The 18658-nt window shown below is 38.0% G+C and overlaps 1 long non-coding RNA gene across 1 annotated transcript in view; it reads left to right on the forward strand.

Annotated features, from left to right (window-relative positions):
- Positions 1-18658, forward strand: part of LOC101705638 (uncharacterized) — a 52245-nt gene that overhangs the window by 12800 nt on the left and 20787 nt on the right. Inside the window, exons 2-3 of the long non-coding RNA XR_002396107.2 lie at positions 17335-17416; positions 17925-17979. This is a non-coding gene — a long non-coding RNA (uncharacterized LOC101705638). The remainder of the gene's footprint in view (positions 1-17334; positions 17417-17924; positions 17980-18658) is intronic.

Genomic DNA, 18658 nt, shown 5'->3' on the forward strand with positions numbered 1-18658 from the left:
TTCAAATGAAAAGCTCCTATTCAGCAAAACACCAGATATAAATTTTGAAGATAAAATACACACTGGAGAAGCCCCTTCTCTCCACACATCTGGCCGTTCACAAAGAACAACCACAGCCCAACTTTAAAAAGGAATAAAAAGAGAGAAAAATGGCCATTGTATACACAGAGGGAAATGACATAAGAAGAAATAGGAATGACTAGCCAAGTAAAGGCTGTTCAGTCTTAACAAAGATTGAAGATAAAAGCTTAGCAAAGATTAAAATATTTTTGGCCATTAAAAAAGCGTTGTTGGCAGGAAGGCAGAGTAATTAGCATAATTCTGGCAAATAATAGGCATCCAAAGAACCCTGGATAAATGAATCCATTGGGGAAGGGTATCATGTAAGGATAGGAAACAGTAATACTGGCTCAGTCAGTACCTGTGTTTATGGTTCAGAATATAAGCGATAGTCTAACAAGATGTCCTAGGCCCAACCTCTTCACTAAGTTCAAGCAAAGAATAACTTACTTTGGTGATTTATTTCAAATAATAGAACACAACATTTTTTGACAGTTCTGAAGTAGTTATTTTAAATCTGAGGCTACATTTTTCCCCTTTGTACTTTTGCCTACCTCTTTACCATTTCCTGCATAGATGTTCTTCTTTTTAATATCTGAAGTTCATTACTAGACTATGTCTTGGTGTGGAGAGCTCTTTTTAATTTCAATCAGATCTTTATTTCCTTCAACTTAGGAATTGTTGAATGTCTTTTAATTTCTTCTGCTTCTTCCTTTCCATCTACAAGCTGTCAGTCACTGTATATTTTAGATCTCTTATGAATGTGCCTTGGATCTCTGTTTTATTATGCCATGTCTATCTATAGTCACTCTTTTATGTCAGAGATTTTTGTGCCCCCAGGGGGCATTTGGGAATTTCTAGAAACATGCTGATAGTATCAATAAACAATATAGTGGCATTTAATAGGTAGAAACCAGTGAGGCTGCTAAACATCCTGCAGTATACAGGACAGTTACTACTACAACAAAGAATTATCCAGTGAAAATGTCAACAGAACAATACTGAGAAACACTGGATCCTGGCTGGATCCTGATATGTCTGTAATTCAATGATTTAAAATAATTATTGGGGAAACCCAGAGCTTCTATGAGAGCCCACGTGTAGATAGTATTTCCAGATATTAATGCTAATTTTAGGAGTATAGGAGCATGCAAATGAGTATCTGAAGGACAAAATCAAAGGCATGTTCTTATGTATTTATTAATATTTCTCCACCATGATGAGACTCTTATACACATGTGATTAATATTAAATAACAAATACTAGAATAAACCTTGATTATCTGACATCCTCAGGGTTTGTATTATTTGTGTGGGTTATATTTTCTAATTTATCAAAGTTTAATCTTAAAAAGACATGTGTTTTAAAAGAAAAGACGACATTTTCTGAGACTCTTGCAATGTCTCCGGATTACAAAGCAAGTTGAAAGCCCTGAGTTCCTATAAAAATACAGAAGGTGTGTATAGTAGTTTCTAACACAGTTTTTCCTCGCTATGAGTTTGGACTAAAATGATAACTGAACACGATGTATTTTCTAACAGTGATGCTTTAAAAGTCAATATCTATCAGTATTGGGTTCCGGTTCATCAGCATCTGACTGAAATTTTATTTAGCGCCCATCACATGTGTATGAGTCTCAACACGGTGGAGAAATCCCATGAGACTCTTGAACTGACTCTTGCTGACTTGATCTCATTTTTTCCACAGATACACATATCTGAGTGCTTGCCGTTTTAATTGTTTGAAAATTCATTTGCACGGTTTCCTTCAATATTTCATAGAACTTAGAAAATTAATTACTTGATCTCTTTAAGAATAAACATCTTGTCTCCTCCCTTTCTGTATTAAGGCTAATTTAAAGGGAGGAATTTAATTCAATAGAGTCCCAATGTTTACTCAAATTACACATGCATAATGAGATCTTGGTAGGAAAGGATGCTGAATGCCACCTTTGAGAATCAATCAGTACCTTGGGGCAAAAATATGATAGTCTAACCATGCAGTCATTAAGACTCCTGATTATAGCCTTTGAATGGTCAAACCTGTAGTTCTTAGGGCTCCCCTTAAATCTAAAAGGCTAAGAGTACCTTGGGAGAAGGGTGGCAATATCTTTAGGAGGCAGAAGTCCCCATTATCATCAGTGCAGTGGCTGTGTGGGCTTCATAATTTCCCAAACTCATTAATGCTCCACACTTGATAAAAATGATGCGATAAGCTAAAATAGGACACAGAAAAATTGATCTTCCATTTATGTTTTTTCCTATGGTCATTCCTTGATATTCTCCAATATCTTTTCCACAAAAAGTTGAAATAAAGATGAAAACTGACACAGATATTGTCTATTTGGTGTCAGGTGTGGATGTCATTTTCATTTCTCTGCTTTATTTTATCACTTTCAGTCAGTCTGTGGGGTTAACCAGAGAAATTTTAAGGGTAATTTATAATTCTTTCAAAGGTTGTTTTAAAGTTTAACATTGATTATTTTCATCTATAAAACAGTTCACTCAGAGGTTATTCAATCCATGGTCTCTTTGGAAATGGCAGCACCATTTGTTGAAGGATAATGGGACCATTCCCTGTTGCTTACACTTGACCATGTTTCACCAGTTTTCTCAGCCTTCTTCCATCTTTTAGACCATCTTCCTTCCTCCAACCATCCTATCTCAAAGCATTCTGCTCCAGTGTGATGTTGAGAATGGAACAAGGCAGTGGAATGCATGTCCACTGTTCAAATTCTACAGCTGTACCAGCCAAGTGACCTTGACCAAGACAGAGCCCAAGCTCTCAGAAACAACACTAGTACTCACAAATTACCATCCCACTGCTCATGAATCAGAAGGACAATGCAGGTGATGAGTGCTTTCTAAGCCACAACATCTTAAAAATATTGTTAAATATTAGTTCCCAGGACTGAAAAGCATCTTCAGGATTCCTCTTTTCTCTCTCCTCAAACTTAGGATCCCAGGGTTCTGATTATGGGAACAATCTGCCGTTTAGGACTTTAAATGACTCAACAGCAAAAACAATACTATAATTATTATTACATGTGGTTTAAATCTCAGCATAAGTAGTAGTAAAAAAAACCCCTCCTCATTCTTTCCAGCATGTTCTCCAGCATGTGTAAAAATGGGTATTATTTGGTTCAAGTGAAATGAACAAGCAAATTATAAAAATGTAGATGGTAAGACTGAGAGAGAATAGCTATGCTTACTAGTTAGTCTGCCTGGGGGTTTCGGGAAGAATGATAATGATCAATGGCTGCTTGTTGAAGCCATTATGGCCGGTTATGTTCAAGTGCATGGGCTGGAAATCCTAATCAATCAAAGGAGGGGGACAGTGAGGTCACTTATACTAGATGGGCTGATTTCCATTCAAACCAGCTGAACAGCCACTTGATTTACCAGGAGCAAGGCTTGCTGTGCAGCATTGAGAACTGTACTCTGCTCAAATTTTGTTCCTAATGAGAAAGAGCTCATTGTCCTAATTGGTTTGAGAGTGAATCTGATTCTGTCCCCTGGGGAAATCTGTAAATGCCCAGGGCTCATCTTGTCCTCTCTCATCACCATCCACCCTCATCCCCTTGAACCCTCCTCACCACTGGAGCCAGAGTGATCTATTCAAAATGCAAATCTAACAATGACTCCTATTCTATTGTCTGCCAAGACCTCTAGAATAAAGCCCAAATTCCTTAGCATGAACTATAAAGCATTCCATGATCTGGTCCCCAGCACAGCAACATAGCCTTACATTTTGCTGGTCCCCAACTAGAAATCTACACTCTAACAATGGCAGAGAACTAACAAGACTAGCTATTCAGATCGCCCCTCCTCCTTTACACAGGCTTCTACACTCTCCTCACCTGGGTACTATTCTTCCTTGTTTGTCAAGACTTAATTCAGCCACTTTTTTTTTTCTCCAACAAATCTCTCAATTTCTCTCTCTCAGATTTTTGAGACAAAGTCTCATAATATAGCCCAGGTTAGCCTTGAACTCACAGTGATCTTCCTGCCTCAATCTCCTGAGTGCTGGGATTACAAACCTGCACCACCATGCCTGGCAACCAAACCTTTCCTGTAACTCCAGAGTGAGATGCAAGGGAGATTCTGCTCTGTGCCACATTGATTTTGTACATAGCTAGCTCTTTACTTGTGATACATGGAAATGGTATGAGTGTGTGCTTTTCTACCCATGCATGATTTCAAGGACAAAGACTGTATCTCTAAGCCCTAAGCATTTAGCACAAGACCTGACAGCTTATTCAATAAGTGTATCAGACTGAACTACTAGTTGTGTCTCTAGAACCTTTGAACCATACAATACATCTGTGGCCCATGAATGCAGATCTGCTTTGATACCACAGGGGAGATTTGGAGTGCTTACCAAACCAATATACATTACCTGGCTATTGTCCACATTTTCTACTGAATAAAAAATTCCTGTGTTCCAAAATTCATTTTAGCATCTCTTTGGTTCCTTGCACCTCATAGGCATTGTGGGAAACATCAGTGATCAGGCAGGGCAGCTGTGTTCAAGGAGTTTGTTTTATAGGCACAGGAAGCTAAATGTAGTTGTTATAAGAAAAGCCATAGTGCTGGGCTATAGTAGAGAGACAGACCAAATGTTCCAGATGGAGTCAGAAAAAAGATTTTTAGGATAAGAGACCTTCCAGCTAACCTTGGAAAATGGCCAAGATTTTGAAAATTAAAGATTGGATAGAGGTAAAGGGGTAGGGAAAGATGATGCATTTTAGCCAGAGAATATCGGAGGAAAGACACAGAAAGCCCTCAGTGTATTTAGATAAGAAGGGCCCTCCTGACAGTTTGCAGTCTGATCTTAATGTGAGTCTTCTCCACCTATTACCCCCGCCTCCATGCTTCAGCTGCCCTAATTCTTTTCTCTAGCATATTAGTTCACAGGCCTGAGTGAGCAGCCGAACTGGTAGGTCCCTGACTATTGGGCCTCACTTTTGGATTTCAGTTTTAGTAGGTCTAGTGATGTTGCTGCTGTGATCTGGGGCCATATTTGAGAACCACTGGAAAACTTTCCTGTTTATATGATAGAGGGAAAGACCCAGAGATATGTTCCCCTCTTTCATGCTGGATGCCATAGGAGATGGACCTCAGAACTCAACTCCCACTGTGGCCCCTGTGGTCTCAGGAGGAAAAACTGTCCCTGGAAACCACAGCCAACCACCCATTGGCAAAGCGGCCACTACCATGAAGTTACAGAGCCGCCAGCATTTTTCCAGCATCCTGGCAAATGAAAGACTAACTTGGACCATCTGGTTCTGTAACACCCTCCTACACCACTGCTTAAAAGCAGCTGAACATATTTTCCCTTATATTTTGTCAATAAAATATTGCTCCCCTAGGCTGTCAGCTTGCCACATTTGCAGCCCTTGACAAAATGGGAGAGTTAGTGGTGGCAGCAGCAAGTGGAGGGCCATGGGACAGCACCTAAGCCTTTTGCTGCTGGAGCTCCAAAACCCTCTGTTCTTAAGGCAGATTCCCTAAATTGAAGCCTTAAAGTATTTTCTTAAAAGTGGAAACAAAATGTATGGAGAGCTTTTCTGGCTGCTGTGCCCTTTCTGTCCTGTTAATTTTGCTTTGCCTTATGGCAGTGAAGAATCAATGTCCAGCATTTCCAATGGCCAGGTAGAGTGTGTATACACATTTATTAAGATTAATTAAAAAGTAACAAATTGTAAAGTAATAACATTAACAACCAGTAGAAAAAGTATAGACATTTTGACAGTCTTTTTGAATTTCATTAAAAGATGGTAGTGACAAAAACCCCAGAGACTATTTCTACTTTACTAAAGAAATAGGTCACAGATTCAATTACAGTCACTGAAGCATGGACTCAATCTATCATGGCAAATTAAGTACATTTTAGCAACCTACTTTCCTTTAAAAATTTTATAGACACTTTCAGTGGAAGAAGAAAGACTATAGAAAAAAAAAACAGAAAGAAATTGCAAAACCACATCCCACCCTTGCTCTCCTTAACCTAGGCTTTGAGTAGGCATTTGGCTTATTTGCTTTGAGTATAAGACAGAAAATCATTAAGAAATACTCAGCTTGCTCACCATTATTACTTTTCCCTCATTCATGGTTTAATGATGCAGATTTGGAATTGCGAGTGGGAAAGTGCTCCAAATTAGAATCACAAGTCTTCAAAGGGGGCCTTTGTTCTACAGGCACAGCCCCACCCGCTTCGTTTAAAAGAGGACTATTTGTATTTAATAGCTTTTATGAAATTTTTGCCTTAGGTTCTCCGCAGACACATTGTGTTCATTTCAGGAAGGATAAATAAATAAATAAAAAGGGCTGTTCAGCCCGTGGATATGGTTTAGCCAAGTGCAAATATTGGGACGATGAAACACCCTTTTGCCCGTAGCAAAATTGATTTCATGTTGACAACTGAAATTTATGAAGGGCCTCTTGCATGGAAGTGGCAGGGGCTATCTTTAAGTCACTACAGCAGCAGCCACTTTGTAGAGGGAGGGCAGGAAATCCCTGTGTTTGTCCTTTGACTAGTAGGAACCCGGGGCTAGGACATTCATCACCTAGGGCAAGTGTTTTAGGAATCTGGCCTGGCCAGGAAGCATCAGAAGCCTGGGTTTAGGTTTTGTCCTAAAAGATAATGTCACCAAAGCACATACTCAGAGTAGTGCTTGGTGTTGCTTAACTCCCCACATCCTTGCCTTTTCTTATACAACTGTAATTAGCTTTCTCTCAGTGCTTCTGTGCAAACACAGACAAGATAAGCAATTGCTTTTGCTCCTTGGAGAAGTGATGGAGGGTTTTGATGCATCTTTGAATTATCTTGCTATTGCTCAGTTAAATGAATCTCTTTGCCCAGGGTGAAGTCCAAACATATTCTGCATGTGTGTGTGTGTGTGTGTGTGTGTGTGTGTGTGTGTGTGTATGAAACAGTGGGTCAAGAGCTGACAACAGCTCTTCTCCCAGCACTAGCTCCTTCAAATTGGAGAAGCAAGATAGTGGAGGCTGGGGTGTCTACCTTATGTGTGGGGAAATTCCCATCTGTGAGACTGCTCCTGGAAAGGGACAGCAATGAGCCAGGCGATGACTCAAGGGAATAGAAAGGTAAAAGACTGGCCCCCAACTGGAGCTGTAGGTTCTTTGGGTAAAGATGGCAAGCCCCTGTCAACACTCACATGCAGGAGCTACACTTATCCTGCATGGATAAAGGACAAACGGAGATGTGCATGAAGGTAGCTGCTTAGCAGTTCACTGTGTTTCAGTTAGTTAGCCAGTTAATTTTCCTCTGTGTATCCTTCAGTTATTCACTGTAGTAGAAAAACCTATTGGAACTCCTCCTGAGCTGTAACATGTACCTACTATTGTGCTGGTGCAAAATCTCTCAATATCTAAATATATTTATGAACACACAATATGTGTGGCAATGATAGCAAATAATAATATATGATTTCACAGTACAGACAATCTCTTATTTAGATGGCTCAACTTATGATAGTTTGACTTTATGATGGTGTGAAAATGATATGCATTCAGTAGAAACTCTACTTTGAATGTTTGTCTTTTCCTGGGCTGGCAAGGTGTAATACTGATACTCTTTCAGATGATGCTGGCCAATGGCAGCTCCTAGTAAGCTACTCAATTCTTTAATTCCTTGCACAAGGAGAAACAATTAAAACCCTACAGTATTATATTGCTATGTTCTGATGTTCAGTAAGTTAGATGTATTTTGGTAGATGATATTTTTTACTTATGATGGAGTTGTCAGGACCTAACCACACTCAATGCAGCAAGATGCTCATACTATGAAAGACCCTTAGGAAGTGAGACTAAAGGAAGGACTGTGCCTATCTCAAGTTCATTTGCCAAATGTGGACAATGTTTCTGGTATTTAAAGCAATGCCTACAGTATTTAATGCAAGACATTGTCCTCAAATATTCTGGTTTAACTCACTTGGAGTGAGCCAAATATTAGTAGTTACATTTTAAGCTTTATTGAGTGATTCTAATGTACAGCACAGTCTAGTATCATTGAGTTAAATTGTTTTCCTTTCTCTTTCTATATCTCTATACTTGCACTGCTTTCAGTGTGACTTCTTCATACTGCTCACAACTTCTGAAACTGTATTTGATTCTGAAGAAGTATTCATCTCCCATGGGAGAGATGAGGATGGTACTAAGGATGGTCCACTCAGGCCTGTGGACATTCGCCAAAGCTGACAAAGCAGACAGGAGGTGGGGCTACCAGAGGACAGACGCATAGCTTTGTGGCCTTCCCCATTTTAAATCTCTGAGATCAATGCTGAGCTGTGTGAACTCAGGAACTGTTGAGAAAAATCTCTGTAAATATGTGTTGGGTGGTTCAAAAATCTGGGTAAAATGCATCTTTCTCTTGGTGAGCTTTTGAAAGGCATAATCAGATGGTGCACTGAGCTTAGTGTCCTCAGGAGATGGTATAGCATAATGATTAGGATTAGAGATTCAGTAGCTAATTTGCCTGTTTTGGAGACTCAGTCTGCCGCTTGCTAAGTGATTTTGAGCAGAGTGCTTGACCTCTATGTGCTTCACCTTCATCATCTGCAAAATGGAGAACATAATTGTACCTGCCTCACAGGATTATTCTGAGAATTAAATCATCTAATGCATGTAAATTGCTTAGTCTACGGCCTGCATACAGGATGTGCTTCAGAAAGGAAATTATTATTGTGTGTCATACTAGTTGTAATGGCCCATTCTTTGTCTTCAATTACTACATTAGTCAGCTTTCAATTACTGTGACAAATATCTGAGATGAAATTAATAAGGAAAAGAGTTTATTTTGGGTAATGGTTTTAAATATTTCTGTCCTTGGACATTTAGTTCTGTTGCCTTTGGGCCTGTGGTGAGAAAGAACATCATAGCAGGGGCCATGTGGTAGATCAAAGCTGCTTACTTCATGGTGGCTGGGAAGCAGAGCGACAAGAAAGGGGGCAGATTCCGATATCCCCTTCAGTGGTATGCCACCCGCTGACCTAATTTACTGCTGCTAGGTTCTATCCCTCCTAGTGGTGACCAAGCCCTGAACACATGGGTTTTGGGGGGATCATTCAAGACTCTAACTGGGAAGGTGCCAGAGTAAAGTGGACTCGGAATGGAAACACCCATACGTTTCAGTTTCATATGGATGTCTTTGGTCAAGTCTTTGGCAGTTTTCAAATTGCAATTTCATTATAGTACTTAAAACTCCCAAGTTCAGCAATATTTCTAGTGAACAATACATGCATCCTTATAGACAAACGTTAAGTGAACATGACTATGAAGAGATAGTGTGCGTTATAAATCAAGGTCCCCAGCCTCTGGGTCATGAACTCCTACTAGTCCTGGCCTGTTAGGAACCAACTGTACAGCAGCTGGTGAGTGGTAAGTGGTGGGCCAGTGAGCAAAGCTTCATCTGTATTTATAGCCGCTCCCTGTGACTTGCATTACCACCTGAGCTCTCCCTCCCATGAGATCAGCCGTGGCATTAGATTCTCATAGGACTGCAAACCCTTCTATGAACTCTGTGCAAGAAGGATCTAGCTTTCGAACTTTGTATCACCTCTAACTCCTCCCTCCCTCCCAGCCTTGAAGCTATGAAAAGATTGTCTTCCATGAAACTGATCCCTGGTGCCAAAAAGGTTCAGGACTACTGATATAAATGGCATGTTATATTACTATTTGGAAATTGTCCCTTTGCTATAATAAGAAGAAAGGTAAAACAGAATCAACAAGCTTTATGTTCAAGTTAGGTTTTCATCACTCACGCAGCAAAGTGGTACCCAGTGACTGAATCTCTTTTTCTAGCACTGACTTAAGATAGATATCACACTATTGATTCCTTTTATCATTTACCCTTCTTTGCTGATTTTAATGCCAGGGTGACACACTGATGACATATTAACTAGTGATCTTTGTCCACATGTACATTAATTAACTGATAATGGTCTTCAAGATATAACCATGGAGAAGTGCTGGGGAAGGAAACAGAAGACCTCTGGGAAGTAGACTATGCAGACTTTCTTGGTTGAGTTATTGCCTTCCATCTGAGTCTCTTTCTGCCTCCCCTGCTCCTGTTCCCTGAGAAACTCAACTATCTCTTGATGAACTTGGCATAATATCCGTGCACAGCTGGACTGCAATATGGCTTGAGAAGAAGTACACTCACAGCCCGTGGTGTTAGATGAGCTTCAATTTGTTCAAACTGCTTGCTGTATCAGTCTGAGTCCAGGCATCAGTGTGAAAAATGGGAAATTTAGTTACCTATGTAGATAGTAATAGCAACAGTCATACCTTGAAATTTTGTAATATTTTTCAAGTTACTTCGCACATGCACACTCATTTCAGGCCATTCTTACAACAGCTTGGTGAAATAGGCAAGATGATTATTCTTAGTATAAAGCAAATAAACTTGAGACTCAGGGAATTTTTGACTGGTCTTGTCCTACAGCTGGTCAGCAGCAGACTTATGCCTTCACCAACCCTGCCTTTTGATGTGAACACTGTTTTACCTTCCCAGAGCTGCTGCCACTTTTTTTTTTTTTTTTTTTTTTTCTGGAAATAGGTCACCTTTTATGTTTGGGAACTCCTACCCTCCCAGCTACAAATATTTCTTTGCAGCCACCATGGTTTTACCAGACCTTGTTACTCGGACTATACCCCATTGATACAGTGTTACACATCTGACCCAAAGTAAACCAATCTTCTCCTAGAATGTTTTGAGTTGGAAATTGGAGATAGAATCAAGAAATTTCTAGTCATGGCAGCTTAGTCAAGGTTTTTAGCATGTGGATAAAGCCGGTTGCAGGGAAAGCAGGCTTGTGGACACACAGAGAAACCAAGTTGAAAAAAGAAAATCTAGGTAACCCTGGGGGCCCTGTCCTTGCTGCGTCTAGGATGACGTCCATTGTGTCAAAAAGCCTTCAATAAATTCTCCTTCTCCATAAATTTCTTTAAGTAGGGTTTCTGTTACTTACAACTGAAAGAGTTCTAATCTAACATACTCTCATGTTTTTAAATAAACAGACACACATTAACCCTGAAAATCATTTGGATTTATGTCAGAAAAGTGATTGAGGTTTTCAGGTTTGTCCTTGCTCAGTAGCTGCTTAACAAATTCATGCACACAGTTGTTATTATCATTAAATATGATTTAGAAAACTGAATAAGGCTGCTAATTAATTAAGCAGATCATATTTACTTAAGGTCTCACTGTAGAAATTGGCTCACATATAGATAAATGTTTCCTCTACCCTTCCTATTCCAGTCAGTAGCATTCAAAAACATAGTATCATTGGTTATAACTTCACATAAGCAAGATAATTACATTCCTGAATAGATTGGAGTGAGATTGTTTTTCCTGTGATTTACTAGCAATAATTACAAATCCTTGGCATCATGGAACTATTTTTTATTTGCCTTGGATTTCAGAATATGAAGACAGGTTCTAGCTTAGAAATCTCAGCTCTGACATTTATTCTGTGGATAATTTTATGAAAGTTCCTTGGTACCTCAGTTATTTCATCTATAATACGGCACATAATAAAGCTTCCTATGGTTATAAAAAACTAAATGGGTCAATATCTGTAAAGTGTTCCCAGTAATGTATAAGACACAATATATTCTATATAAACAAAAGCTATTAGTATTATTTAATAAATTTCTGGGCTGGGGATTTAGCTCAGTGGTTTCACCACCTGTCTCTCAAGCACAAGGTCCCGAGTTTGATCCCCAATACCAAAACAAAACAAAAACCAAATTTTTACTCTTAACTATTATAAAAGAATCTAAGTTGTACTTTCAAGTGTCAAAAGAAAAAAATCTATAAATAAAAGAACATTTTTAGCATTGTTCTTTGGAGTTAAATAAAAGATAATAAAAAAGCATGGTTGATAGAGAATTTTAAGTGATTCTGTATAAATAAAATCCAAGATACTACTAAACAAAAGGATGTTACAGGAAGAGAGATGTCGATGAGGAATACATGAAATTTCTACATCTAAGAAAATGCTATTACTAAGGATTAGGAATTAAGTGTGTGATCACAAATTTGGAGGCAATTTTTTTTGAGCTATGTTGAAAGCAGAGATTAATAACTTGGAAATGATAGCTAATCTATGTGGTGTAATAACAATATAAAACAAATATTTAAATTAAAAATTTGTTACAGTAAAGGACACATTATCATTAATCTCCCTCAAAATACTCCCTGGCCCTTTCAACACAGTTAGCCCATTGTTCTTGCCACTTGTGGAAACAGTTCTGAAAGCCCTCTTTCCTGAGTGTTTTCATGAGGTGTGATGAAGACTATATGAAGGCTGCTGCTGAGTGCCATCCAACTCAAATGCAGGCTGGTAAAAACATTACAGTGTATCCTCATCCGTGTGTCCTAACACCCTGTGACTTCTGGCTTCTCCCTAAAGTCAAAATGACCATGAAAGGTAAAAGTTTTGAATTGATTCAAAAGACATTGAGGCAGGCATTACATAGCAACTAAAGATTTTCATGAAAGGAGTCTCGGAACTCCTTCAAAAAGTGGCACACACGATGAGATAAGTGTGTTTCAAGAGGTAGTATTTTGAGATGAATTAATGGCAATGTATCTTCTACTGTAATAATTTTTTAGAATTTAAACATTCACCATATTTTGCAATCACACCTTATATGTTTACATCCCAAGTACCAAGCAAAAATGCTTGAAGAACAGTGACATAATTTTGTAATAGAGTCTTTCCTTCATGGATTTTATTTACTGTCATAGAATCCTGGTGGCAGAGTTCTGTAGTGGAGCTGAGATGGCAGATATGTCAACCTAACTCTATTGCATTTAACTAATGACTTTCATGACTATGAAGGGAAAGGGAAAATTTTTTCAAAACATTTTTTCTTTATAGCCAAGAAACATTAAGGGTACACAAGAGTAGTCTTTTACAGAACTTCACATATTATAAAAAGAATCAGAGTGGATTATTTTTGCAATAGAGAAATGATTTCCACTGAGATTTAAAGTAAGAGAAAGTGTTCTTGTATACTAAGAATTCTACTTTCAAGTCTTGCTCTTTGTATAACTCCTTTATGTCTAACTCTTAACAGTGAGTAACTATTATTTCTATAATAGTGCACGTTTTATTCAGGAAAAACAATAATATTTGGACACGGACCAATACTCCCTTTCAAGAAAATCTTTTTACCTATTATACACTCACTATATTGAAGGGAGGGCTACCTGGTAGTATCCACTGGACTGTTACAAATAGCATTAGTGAGGAAATGAAAGAATTTATGAGCATTTTCTCTCAATTCAGCTCTATTAATGCAATGAGAGCACCGCATTTCAGAACTTTTAGCTTTGTTAGAAAGGATAGCAACATTTGAGATTTGTATTAAAAAGTTTTTAATGGTTTCATCTGCAAATGGAGTCAATTAACCAACCTGAAAACTGACATATGGAGCCATGTATACTATTTAGGGTGTACAAAAAGTTCAGTGTGCTCTATGTGAAATGCATTAGTTGAACTTCTGAGAGATTTGAGATTGATGAAGTAGTGCTGATGGGAGACTGGCACAAATGGGGTCAAGTAACTGACACCTACCTATTTTGAAAAAGCCAATATATACCCTGTTTGCTGGCAGGTGTGTCTTCCTTATATAGCAGTTTAAAACTACAAATGAAATTTTCAGGAGTATAATTCTTCCAGTTACATTTACACTTACAAAGCCTTTGTATACATTATTGCTTTTAATTCTCACAAAATTGTGAGAAACATAGGCCTCACTACCCTCCAAACATTTGTTATAATGAGGAAACTGGCTTGGAAACGTAGGTGGTTGGGGAGACAGAGTATATCAGAGGTTTAACTGCATAACCTTTTCCCTCATAGATGTTTATATAAAAGACCTAGCAAGTTTTAAAGCCAAGTGGATTTTTCTGTACTTGGTATTTATTTTCCACTTGTAGCTTCTCAACACCGACCTATTCTAAAAGTCTGAACTCTCCAGGGCTACCTAGCAAGCCCTTGCTTTTTAGGCACCTAGTATCTCGCGTGTATTATCTGTGAATCTAGTTTTTAAACTTTCTGAAGCTCATGTCTAAGGCCTTTTTCAGAACATTTTACAATAGTTTGTATTTTTAAATAATTGAAATCAACCAATAGAGGCCAGAAAAATCATAAATTTTAATTGAACAGGTAATACTTTATAATTTGTTTAATTCCAGAAAAGGAGGTATGTTTTATGGTTTCCCAGAAATGAATTTCTTTTTCTTCTACCATTCCTTTTGGAAAATAAACCTTTCTTCATTTTAGCAATAAGGATTTAAGTGAGACTGGCTTCAGTATAGGGATTCAGCTGAGATTGTTGTAGAAATGGAACTATGAACCAGGTGTCTGGACTTATGAAAGAGTGGATGACAGGTGAGGGGATTTCTAAGGCAAGGCATTGATTCCTCCTAACAGTATGAGACCATGTGAAGCCTGGACTTTACTATTTTGGGGTCCCTGAACATACCGGATTATGCTAGTAGATAAACATAAGACTTCAAAGATTGGGTCCATGATGACATCCTTTGAGCAAGTAAGACTTCTGCAGTGATCTAATAAATTATTTTTATTATTTAGGCTAATTTGACTGGCTTTCCTAGCTCTTGTACAATGTGCATTTGCCTCTGATATAAGCATACACTGGCTCTGTAGATAAGTCCAGTCTTCCCTCTCTCTTTTTCACCACTCCCATCCATGCAATCCAAGAGCAAGAGTCTAAAAGGCCAATGCCCATGCTTATCTCTGGTGCTTTCGTCTTGTGCATATTTGAATAAGTAAATATCCCATATGCTTGTGAAAGCGTGATGATAAAGGTAATATTTAACCTACAGGGTAGTCAAGAGAATTGAATAAGATAATCATGATAAAAGCACTCCAATATTATCTTCCTAAAGATTGCTAACTTAATATGGAAATTATTGTCAAACCCATTTCCCACAAGTTTTTTCAGAGATAAATTTATAATGATCTGCTAATAAATCTATGGCCAAGCAGAAGCAAGAAATGTTCTGTGCAAATAGGTCATAGGTAGAATAATAAAACTTGAATGTTGTAATTATTTTATGTCAGGCCTGATTTAATGCATTATGGAATATTCCACTGTAACCACTGCGACTGTAAACAGGACACTAGAATATTAAGAAGTAGAATTTGTTCATTTTGATTGTCATATTAAAATAATTTAGTTCAAAATAGGCATCATTATATGTCATCTAGGTTTTCCTCCTAATGTGAGGAAATGTTTCTGCATGGTAAATTTGCTCAGTCTTGCAGCAGCTATTTCTGAGCTAGAGACTCTTGTAGCTCCCTGGGTCTGGATTACAAGGGCTCTGGAAACTGAAAAGTCTCCCTTTGACCTCATCTTTGGGTGGCAATGGGCCTCAGGCTCTCCTGCATACTCTCCTCTGGCCTAACTATTGTCTACGACAGAACTAATATTTTCAGGAAATGCTGCACAGATGCACAAACAAGTTCAAAACCGGCTCCATTTTTCTGGTCTAACCAGATCAGACTATTTAATAAGGAAAGACTTTCTTTGGAGCTTCTCTCTTTGTAGTTGAATTCATTCCGATTGCCCCATCTTGTGGAAGAAAGAAAAATAGCTAGATTTTCCTTTCCTTTGAGCAGTATCTCAGACAAATAAATTCAACTCATTTGTCCCTGGAAAAAGATGGAAATCTTTGTCTATAATCTTTTCTCTTCCACATAATACATTTCAAATAAATTATTCTGAAGAAAGGCTAGTGTTCCTCACATATATGTAGCCTGCTCTTCTTCCTTTGCTGATGAGAGGCCAGTACATGATGGTTCCATTCAGTAGTGCTGGACAGAAAGCTCTTTCTACACTGAAAGATTCAGTCCCTGACACCATAAATATAGTGTCAAGTCAGATTGCATTTCTGCACAGTTCTTAGCCTGCTGAGTTCTCAGAATTCTGGAAACAGCTATCTGAGATATTCTAGCTATATGAGATAGTCTCTCCCCCTTCTAGCCTACTTTGTTTTTATACTTATACATGGAAGAGTATATATAATCAATTTACTTGTTAATTTTTTCATTCCTCCTTTTAACGTATAGTTATTGATTTAACATTTATTTATTCATAAACTTCCCTTGATGTCCACCATATGAGAGGCTAGAGAAATAATGATGGACAAAACAGCCATCTTCTTTGTCTTTATGGGATTTATATTTTAGTTGAAGTTGAGTACTCAGACATTAATTAAATGACCAAAAATATAATTGTAAATTGTGATAAGCCCAGGAAGGGAAACTAAAGGGTATGATGAGACCATAAAAGAAAGACCAGAGCTATAAAACCTGGCCTTTCATGATGAAGGAACTTTTAGCTGATAGTTGAGGAAGCTGGAGCTAAGGAAGTGGAGCTGTGGCAAGGCAAGGCATTATCAGCAGAACCGTGAGTGGGAAAGGAATAGACAGAAATCAATGGCTGGAGTAGAGAAAAGGAAGAAAAGTAGCTCCTGATGACACTGCAGAAACAGAAGGGACACTGATTAGCTAGGACCTGGAGGAAATGCTAGAAGGCTGGGCATCTGATCATGTGGATTTAAGTATGAAGCACTGTCAGCTGATCAGACAAGACTGATTTAGCCAGGCTTCCTCAGCTCTGGCTCACAATAGTCATGACAAAGGAGTCACAACAATACTTTCTGGTTGTCTCCATCTCCTTCTGGGGCAGCAAAATGCATTGGGCTAGACAGTTCATCCTGTGCTCAACCTCTCATCTTTAGATTAGCAGCTGTATCATTAGAAGGTGCTGTGTAATTTCTCAAATTACAATTGTTTGTGTGTGTGTGTGTGTGTGTGTGTGTCCTCTCGGGTTTACCCTGGACCTAAGGATGCTGTGTTTGTGTATATAAATGACAGCTGATTCTGTTTCTAAGTGACAAAGACCAGTTTGCCTCTTTGAGCACTCAGCCTGAAAGTTGCACAACACTGACATCTGCTGCTTGTGTATGATTTGAGATTGTAACAGGTCAGAATGCGCCTCCAGAGTTTAGTAGTCCACATTGTAATATGCAACAAAACTAAATGTCGAAAATGTTTGATACACACACACACACATACACACACACACACACACACACACACACACGCACACATCCCTGCTCTACAGTCTTTGGTCTTAAAGTTCTCATTTTTCAGTGATATTCACGAACAGAAGGCTAATTTCAATTATGATGTTTTCTTATTGTCAGTATTGGCCAATGGGTCAGAATGTTCTCCTGATGGAAGGTCAAATTCTGCTTGGCTTTTGGTGGAGAAACAGTTGACAGCAAAGTAAGCAAATGTTTTCATTTTCTGTACATTAATACAAGGCATGAAATTAAGTGAAAAGGGGTGTTACTTATAAAATAACTTAATAATGTTGATTTTAGGAAAGACACATACTATTTGCGTAGCAGTTTAAAATTTCTAATGTGTTTAAGATGCATTTACACATTTCCTCGGTCATTCCAGCACTTATTCATTCATGTAATGAGTGCCTGCTGTATGTGAGTGATTGGCCTAGACTGCAAGCAATACCTTGTTCTTGGCAGGGTAATTAAGAAACAACAGAGTGTGGCCGTTAACCAAATGTGCTTTGGAGTCAGATTTAGTTGCTGAAGTGTCCGTATCCTTGCATATTAAGTGGCCAGTGATACTAAATAATTAGGAAACAAAGTGCAATTAATAAGTGAAAATTGCTTCAGAACATCAAAATATTCCCTCTTCTTTAAAAGCCTTCTGTTCAAAATACCACCATGTCATTTTATGGATATTGACAAACATGTTCTAAAACTTATAGGAAAAGGCAGAAAACACAGAAGAACCAACAAACTACTGAAGGATAAGAACAAAATGTAAGTTCTTATATTAACTATCTTCAAGACTTCCCATATAAATACAGTAATCAAGTCAGTGTGATAATGTTAAGAGAAGAGATACATAAATAAATGAAACAGAATAGGGAGCCCAGAAAAGGACCCTTAGGAATATAATCAACTGATCATTGACACACAAGCAAAGGCAATACAATGGAGAAAGGGCAATATTTTCAAAACTCAAGGCTGAACACCTGAGTGTCCAGTTACACAGACATATTTTTCACAAAATTATTCTGAAATAGACAGATCTACATGAACACTTCAAAACTATAAAGCTAAAAGATAGCATAGGAAAAACTCGAGGTGGCCTTCAGTTTGGCATTGATTTTTAGATATAACACCAATCTCATGGTCCATAAAAGACCAAAAATTGTCAAATTGTACTTTATTGAAATAAAAAACTGCACTATAGAAGACACCATTAAGATAATGAAAACATAAACTTCAGAATGGGAGAGAATATTTGCAAAGCATCTGATAAAAGATTGGTCTGCAAAATATAAAGATTTCTCAAAATGCAACAATAACAAAATAATCCAATTAAAAATGAGCGAAATATCTGGACACCTTACCAAAAAAGATATATACACAAGAAACAGCATACAGACTGCTGCTTAACATCATATTTCATCATGACATTGCAGATTAAAACAAC

This window comes from Heterocephalus glaber, unplaced genomic scaffold (genome assembly GCF_053883595.1).
Source record: "Heterocephalus glaber isolate CG9 unplaced genomic scaffold, H.glaber_assembly_v1.0 deba00000071, whole genome shotgun sequence".
NCBI classification, from domain to species: Eukaryota; Metazoa; Chordata; class Mammalia; order Rodentia; family Bathyergidae; genus Heterocephalus; species Heterocephalus glaber.